At 46.1% G+C, this 8,318-nt stretch overlaps 1 pseudogene; it reads left to right on the forward strand.

The window, feature by feature from the left end:
• Positions 1-6,824, forward strand: LOC125136746 (protein FAM136A-like; annotated as a pseudogene).
• The last annotated feature ends 1,494 nt before the right edge of the window (positions 6,825-8,318 follow it).

An 8,318-nucleotide genomic window follows, 5' to 3' on the forward strand; every position in this document is an offset into this window, starting at 1 on the left:
ATGCTCAGAGAGCTCGGGGCCAGCTGCTGGGGGCAGAGGGCTGATGGCCCCAATCTGGAGTACAGGGGCTGGGGAATAGCAAAGGGGCAGGACCTGGGACTCAGAGCCAAAAAGAAGCTCGAAGGTAGAATCCCCAGGGTCTGTAAATACTAGGAGCCCAGGAGATGTGGGGAGGCAGACAAAAGCAATTTGAGTGGGACTCTGGCATCCAGGAGGGAAGGACCTTGCTCCCCCAGCCTAATGGCCTTAGGAATTTTGTGCGATGATGGCTGACCTTAAGGTCATGGCGTTTGATGGAAAAATCCTCTCACTTGAGTTTAAGGAGGTGGGGTTGGGGGAGAGGTTATTCCTTGAATTGTATCACTGAACCCTGGTTTCTGGAAAACACAGAAATGGCCCCAATTCTACTTCCTTAATCATAACTTCCATCACGTAGATGCCCTTATTTCCTGAAGAATGGCTCTACTTGAGGCACTCACCCTTTCTGCCATCCCCAGCGAGTGGCACAGCTTGGCCAGCTCCAAGTGGTACATCCTGGGGTGATAACTCTTGACCCCAAGGCCACACTGCTTCTCATTGACAGAAGTCTGTGAAATATTATTTGGCCAGGAAACGTATTCCAAATAGGAAGTTTCCTCTCCAAATTGTTGGATGCATTGATACCGAACAGTAGCGATGCCAACTAGAGGAGAACAGAGAAGAATGCAAAAACAAAAAGGGAGGTGTGAGTAATTGATTTCACGTGTTGTTGGTATATTCAGAATATTCAGCAACAGTCATTGCCTTGTTCAGATTCCAGACTCCATCACTGCTCATGGCCTTCAGGAGCTCCCATGAGAAGCCTCCCTCAGCACTAACTGCCCTTTTGGAATCATCTGGTGCTCAGGCTTCTCTTGCCTCTGCATAGCTCCCTGCCCAGCACCAAAAATGTCATCTCGTCTGTTCAGCCCAGGCAAGGAACAAGTACCAGCCTTGGCTTCTTATCATGTTTCCAGAAGGGACCTGCCCCAAGTTAACCACCACCCAAGGGAAAGGCCTTGGCTCAGCACAACTGATGCTGGGAATCCGGTGTCTGAGTCACATTCCACCTTCCCATCTCTGCTCATCAGATGGACCACAGCGGCCACTTTCCGAAATGCCAGTTGACTTGGGCCGTGGATGCGGCTTCCTGCCTGGAAGTATCCTCCATATACTGGAGATAAAGTCGTGGATGCAAAGGGCCCAGGAAGGACAGTCACCTCCTATTTCTCTGCTCCTAGGTGCCTCTCTAGCTGCCCCAGGTCATTACTTTCACTCTCCTTGGTTTCAGTCGTGCTCTGAGGCCCTTAGCTAGCCTCGTCCAAATGAGAAACATCTTTCCCGTTGGCTCTACTGAGACTGGCTTCAATTTCTTAGTCTTAAAAATGGTCTAGGAAACTAAAGGCTAAGTGATGACTAGTTGCCACAGGTTACCTAGGCTGCCACGTGGTCCTTGTCCAACTCAATTCTGTACTGTGCGTCCCCACGCCTCTAAGCCCTGGACAATCTACCTTGTGTGTTGGCTCTTTTAGTTACAAGATGGAAGTATTCCTGGGATCAATACCTATGGGGGAGTGATGGAAGCACGGCAAAGGGCCAAATGGAACTGTTGGACATTGCCAGGGATGAATGTGACAGCTGAATCTACCACAAATATCTCTCTCTTTTTTTTTTTTTTTTCTTCTTAGGGCCCCACCTGTGGCATATGGAGGTTCCCAGGCTAGGGGGCCAATTGGAGCTACAGCTGCAGGCCTATATCACAGCCACAGCAACACGGGATGCAAGCTGCATCTGTGACCTACATCACAGCTCACGGCAACACCAGACCTTTTAACCCGGTGAGCAAGGCCAGGGATTGAACCTGCATCCTCATGGATACTAGTCAGATTTATTTCTGCTGCACCATAATGGGAACTCCCTACCACAAATATCTTGAGCCCTGAGTGGAGCTGAGCTGGACCAAGCTTGCATGCTGAAGATGGTGGAGGCAAAGATAAAACGAACCTGGCTCACAGATGATAAAGTAATGAGTCACTGAACTAGCCAAGACTGCAGCTGCTCTTCCTGGAGATTTCTTGTTACCTGACAAAAGGAATTGTCCTTACTGTTGAAATCTATGTCCTGACACAATAGTGCTACATGGAGCCAGATATAATTGCTGATAGTCTTATCATTTTAACTACTTTTTTCCACCATTGCTGCTGATGTAAGTCAGATGTCTTCCTGACCTACTTTCATCACCTTCAATTTCTTTAGCTGTAAAGCGACGTTTTGACACTTGTTTCATTACAATTTTCTCCACCCCAAAGATCTGTCCTCTTTCATTAATTTCAGTATCCACGGGGATAAGTGATCTAACATCCTAGTACAGAGTCAGAATAGTTCTGATATGCTTTCACAAGTATTCATCCAATTTTTTTTTTGGCTTTTTGTCTTTTCTAGGGCCAAACCAGCAGCATATGGAGGTTCCCAGGCTAGGGGTCTAATGAGAGCTGTAGCCACCAGTCTACACCAGAACAATAGCAACGTGGTATCTGAGCCACGTCTGTGACCTACACCACAGCTCACAGCAACACCAGATCCCCAACCCACTGAGTGAGGCCAGAGATCAAACCCTCGACCCCATGGTTCCTAGTCGGATTCGTTAACCACTGAGCCTCAACGGGAACTCCACAAGTATTCATCCAAATTTTGATTGATCTATCTATCTATGTATCTATCTACCTATAAATATACCATCTATTTTTTCTACATATGGATATATGATATCTCTTAGCCAAAACAATCAACTGATAAGATCATAGAACATGAGTACAACTTGTTCTGATAGGAGAAATAGATTAACTGCTGTAACAAACGGTGCTAAATTTTAGTACCTTAATGCAAAAAAAGTGTATTCCTTGCTCATGTCATGGTCCAGAGCAGGCATGAGAGTGGGAGGGTGGCTCTGCTCCATGGGGCTTTCATTTCAATGAAATCATGAACTATCTTGTTATAATCGTCCAACATTTCATGTTCTAATGGCAGTAGCTATTTAACGCAAGGTTAAAAAAACCCCACAAAACACTTGTATTCAAAGTATATGCAAATTAAACGTATTTTCATAAAAATTTAAATGAGAGAATTAAAAAATCATTTTCATATGTCAGGCTATTTTTCTTCTAAATTATTTAAATTTTCTATGAAAATTAAAAGGCAAAATATATTATTGCTGTGAATATCAACATTTTAAATTCAAATTATTTAAATAAAGCAAAATTTTCTAGTTCTTGAAAACATAATTAATTCTATGAATATTTATAAAAATAAAACTATTCACGATTTTAATGTTTAGTGTCCAGTGTTAACAACAGATATCCTGCTTTAAGTATGTTTCAGCTATACCTAAATGTCTAATGTCTATCAATGTAAAAGTAATGTAGAAGTTCCTGTCATGGCTCAGTGGAAACAATCTGACTAGTATCCATGAGGACATGGGCTCGGTCCCTGGCTTTGCTCGGTGGGTTATGGATCCGGCATTGCCATGATGAGCTGTGGTGTAGGTTGCAGACACCGCTTGGATCTGGTGTTGCTGTGGCTGTGGTCTAGGCTGGTAGCTACAGCTCCAATTCAACCCCTAGCCTGGGAACCTCCATATGCCATGGGTGCAGCCCTAAAAAGACAAAAAAAAAAAAAAGAATAATGTAAGTTGATTATTATTTAGCTTCCATTGTACACATGCTGCAAACACACATATTGGGAAAAAGAGACATGAAAATAGATACTTAGCCCTACTGAAAATCATACCCATTTTAATGAAAGTATCCCTTACACTCATGCTAAGAATTTAATTAGTCTTTTTTCTTCCTCAGTTGCTTCTTCTCTTTAAAGTCTCCCTGCACTAATAAGCAGTAGCTCTAAGTGCACATTTTCAAAGCATTTGGATGCAGAGTCAAGATGTGTTTCCCTGGGGCTCTTTTTTTTTTTTTTTTTTCATCTTTCTACTTTTTCTAGGGCTGCTCCCACGGCATATGGAGTTCCCAGGCTAGGGGTCTAATCAGAGCTGTAGCCACCGGTCTACACCACAGCCACAGCAACACGGGATCCGAGCCGCATCTGCAACCTACACCACAGCTCACGGCAACGCTGGATCCTTAACCTAGTGAGCAAGGCCACGGATTGAACCTGAAACCTCATGGTTCCTAGTTGGATTCGTTAACCACTGCGCCACAACGGGAACTCCTCCCTGGGGCTTAAACAGTGTTAGTTAAGGGAGCTGAAGTCTAGGGTACCATGTTGTATTATGTCAGAACTGAGTGCCAGGGACTAAGTAATAGAGCTGTTCTTAAATATATTTCACATATTCTTAAATATATTTACTTTTCTTCCTTCCTTCCTTCCTTCCTTCCTTCCTTCCTTCCTTCCTTCCTTCCTTCCTCCCTCTCTCTCTCTTTTCTTTTTAGGGCTGCACCCGTGGCATATGGAGATCCCCAGGCTAGGGGTTGAATCTGAGCTACAGCTGCTGACCTACACCACAGCCATAGCCACACAGGATCTGAGATGTGTCTGTGACCTACACCACAGCTCACGGCAACGCCGGATCCTTAACCCACTGAGCAAGGCCAGGGATTAAACCCACAACCTCATGGTTACTAGTCAGATTCGTTTCCGCTGTGCTACAACTGGAAATCCTATTTACTATTTTCTCGTGCATTTTTGTGAAATATATGGTTTTAAAAAGTACACGACTAGAGTTCCCTTGTGGCCTAGTAGTTAAGGATCTGGTATTGTCACGACTGCGGCATGGGTTCAATCCCTGACCTGGGAAATTCTGCATGCTATAGGCACAGCTGAAAAACAAACAAACAAACAAAAAACGGTGCATGGCTGAGGGAAGGAGCCCTTCTTGTTTGGGCGCAAGGGCATTACTGTTCATAAAGTCCTGAAAATTCCCAGAAAAGAAGCCCTTTTATGTGCAAGGGTCCATGTTCACCAGAGAGGTTTAATGTCAACCTGGCATGAAAGAAAGATACAGCGTTACCTGAATACAACCGATTTTTGTATCATAAAATATGTGAGAGTGTGATTAGACTGCAAATAGCTCAACTCAGATAACAAAGTGGTACCGTGGGAAGACCCAGTGGGTAGTGTGATGAGGGGGGGTGTAGACAGGTTGCCCAAAGCACTGGTCTTTGAGTGCGCCGTGTGTCCACTCAGACTCGGTTCCCTGCCCTCCTCAGCACCGACCCTTCCCTTCACCCCCTTCCTCTCCCATTCCCCGCCAAGGACCACATCCGGGTACTTAGTCATCACATGAACTTGCTGCTCCTTAAGTATCTTAACTTCCAAAATCCCACTCCAACCACAACCTTCTACTCCTCTGGCTTTCTCCCTTGCCAATTCCCTGTCCTATTTATCACCTCATCTAGCAAAGCCCAAGGGTGGAAGAATCCACCTCCCTGAGCTCTATACACCAAGTGGGCTGCTGTAAAAAAATCACTCAGCGTGGCGGTCTGGAGCCACTATCAGCTACTTATCATCAATGTCAGGTGGGCCGCCTGATGACCTGCTCTCCCACAGCCAAGGACAGATCCAGAGAAGCTGATAGAATTTGTGGGATCATCTTTAAGACAAGGATATGAAATTATAAATAGTAAATTAGGTACAATAGTGGATGTTGATTTAGAATGAGAATTACTCCCCCCCAAACCCATGAATAATTAGAGCCACAAGAATTTAAGGCCTTCTGAGATCTTTTTACGCAAGTTGCCAGCGATGTTTGCATAAAAATGCCTTCTGAAAGCAACCTAGTCTATGGCCATATCACCACAAACGTGCCTGATCTTATCTGAAAGCAACCTGGCTTCCCCTTCCTGACCTAGAATACAACTCCCAGCAACTCTCTTACTCACATGGGTCCAAGGAAGCTTCACAGTAAAACCACCTCTTGGGTTACAGCATGGAGAGGTACGCTCAAGCTACTCGGCCCAGCAGTTCCCTTGAACTGTTGACAGGTGATTCTCCTCTGACTTCACGGAGAACGTGGAAGCCATTGGCCATGAACTCCCTCAACTTCTGCTACCAAACCAGCAAACTTACCTGTTTCCCACTCATATCCTCTTCCTTTCCACCTTCCACCGCAGAAGAGGTGTCGCTTCACCCAGTGTTTAATCCCCATGTGGTGAATTTCTCTTAACAATTGTCTCCTATTTTCATCAGAGATAGAGTTTCTGTTTGTTGCTCTCTCTGGCTCCTTGGGGGTGGTTTTCAAGAGTAAAAAAAGCCGGATGGAGGCTTGAGGTCCACACTCCCTTGGCTTCTGTGACCTGCCTTCTTCTGGTTCTCCTCCTCCTCTGGGACCTCTTTCCAGGTTCTTCTTCCCCTGCCTGCCCCTTCAATTGTAGATATCCTGGGGCCAGTGCTCAGCAGGGAGCAGCAGCAGCTCCGGGGGCAGGAGGCAGTGGACTCCATGATGAAGAGTCTGCCGAGAGAGAACTTCTGGAAGTTGCAGGGCCTCATGTTCCGGTGCAGTACTAGCTATTGAGAGAACAGCCAGGCATCCATGCAGCAAGCCCACCAACTCACGGAGTGCTGCCACGCACCTCTGGCTCAAGCCCAGGCCTTGGTGACCAGTGAGTTAGCAAAGTTCCAGGCCCACCTGGCCCTGTGTGCTCTGCATTGAAATGAGAAAGCCAAAGATTCAACAGATGCGGGGAGTAAAGAGCTTCAGGTGAAGTGGCAGCTGGAGCTTGTGTGACCAAGTGTGTGGGTGACCCATCCCAACCGTGACCCAGAAAATGAAGTCTCTCTCCTCCATGGGGATATAGAAGTCTGCTGTTGGCCACTGGGGCTGAGGGCAGGAGACTATTTTAAAAGAGGAATGAGGATTGGGTTCTCTCTCTTTTCTTTTTTTCTTTTTACAGCCACACCTGCGGCATGTGGAAGTTGGCAGGCTAGAGTCAAGTCGAAGCTACAGCTGTCAGCTTACACCACAGCCACAGCAAAGTCAGATCTGAGCTGCATCTGCAACTTACGCTGCAGCTTGTGGCAATTCCAGGTCCTTAATCCATTGAGCGAGGCCAGGGATCAATCCCACATCCTTATGGATACTAGTCAGGTTCTTAACCCATTGAGCCACAATGGGAACTTCTGGATTTGGGTCTCTTAAGCAAAGTTTCTGAATGAAGAAATTAAGGATGGCAGCAAGTTTAAGGCCTATGTCACCCATGTCACTTGCCTCTGAACACTAGTTCCTTGGTGTTTCAATTCTAGAAAGTGAAACAGGAAAAAAAAATTGGTGCTAAAATTTGGGTCAGAGAGAGCACGAGAGAGTATATGAGAGCCCACATTTCGTGTGGCAAGTGCTCATCCTGCCAAAAGGGAACCTCCTTGTGCCAAATCAGAGCCCTCTGAGGTACCAGATTCTCTTAGTACAGGGTCCCCCCATCCCCCACCAGGGCTGCCAGGTCCCTCTAACCTGCCTGTGATCTGCTGGAGTGTGAGGAGAGGTGTTTCTGTTTGTTACCAACCTTCTGTTTACCAGAAGGATCACCACACACCACACCATTTTTCACAAACTGTAATAAAACAAAATCCATGAGGTTACTACTTTAGAAGGGGAAAGGGGGCTTCTGGGGTTTTGTTTGGCTGGGTTTTGTTTTATACACAAGGGCACGGAGTTAGTTTAGGATGCAGAGTTGGTAGCGGTAGTTTGGGTGAGAATTTCGAAAGGGTCCTTGGGGATATTCATTTCTGGCCATCAGGATGTGGATGCCCCTTTTATAAATTCTTATACATTACATCTTTCCGCCTGGAGACCCTGCAAAAATGTGAGAGGTGATGTCACACTGGTACGGGAAGCAAATCCTCCTTCTCCCTGGCATGAGGGACCCTGAGGCTGTCTGTCCCTGAGTGACAGGACAGGCTTGCAGGGACACTCATCCTTGAAGAGAAAGGTGATTTTTTTTTTTTTTGGTCTTTTTGCCATTTCTTGGGCCACTCCTGTGGCATATGGAGGTTCCCAGGCTAGAGGTTGAATTGGAGCTGTAGCCACCGGCCTACACCAGAGCCACAGCAGCGTGGGATCCGAGCTGCGTCTGTGACCTACACCACAGCTCACGGCAATGCCAGATCCCTTACTCACTGAGCAAGGCCAGGGATCGAACTCGCAACCTCATCGTTCCTAGTCAGATTCGTTAACCACTGAGCCACGACGGGAACTCCAGAGAAAGGTGATCTTTTTTAAAGAAAATTTTAAATTATGATCAATTTCTGCTGTACAGCAAAGTGACCCAGTCACACACATATATATTTACACATTC

The sequence above is a fragment of the Phacochoerus africanus genome, chromosome 9 (genome assembly GCF_016906955.1).
Source record: "Phacochoerus africanus isolate WHEZ1 chromosome 9, ROS_Pafr_v1, whole genome shotgun sequence".
Classification (NCBI taxonomy): Eukaryota; Metazoa; Chordata; class Mammalia; order Artiodactyla; family Suidae; genus Phacochoerus; species Phacochoerus africanus.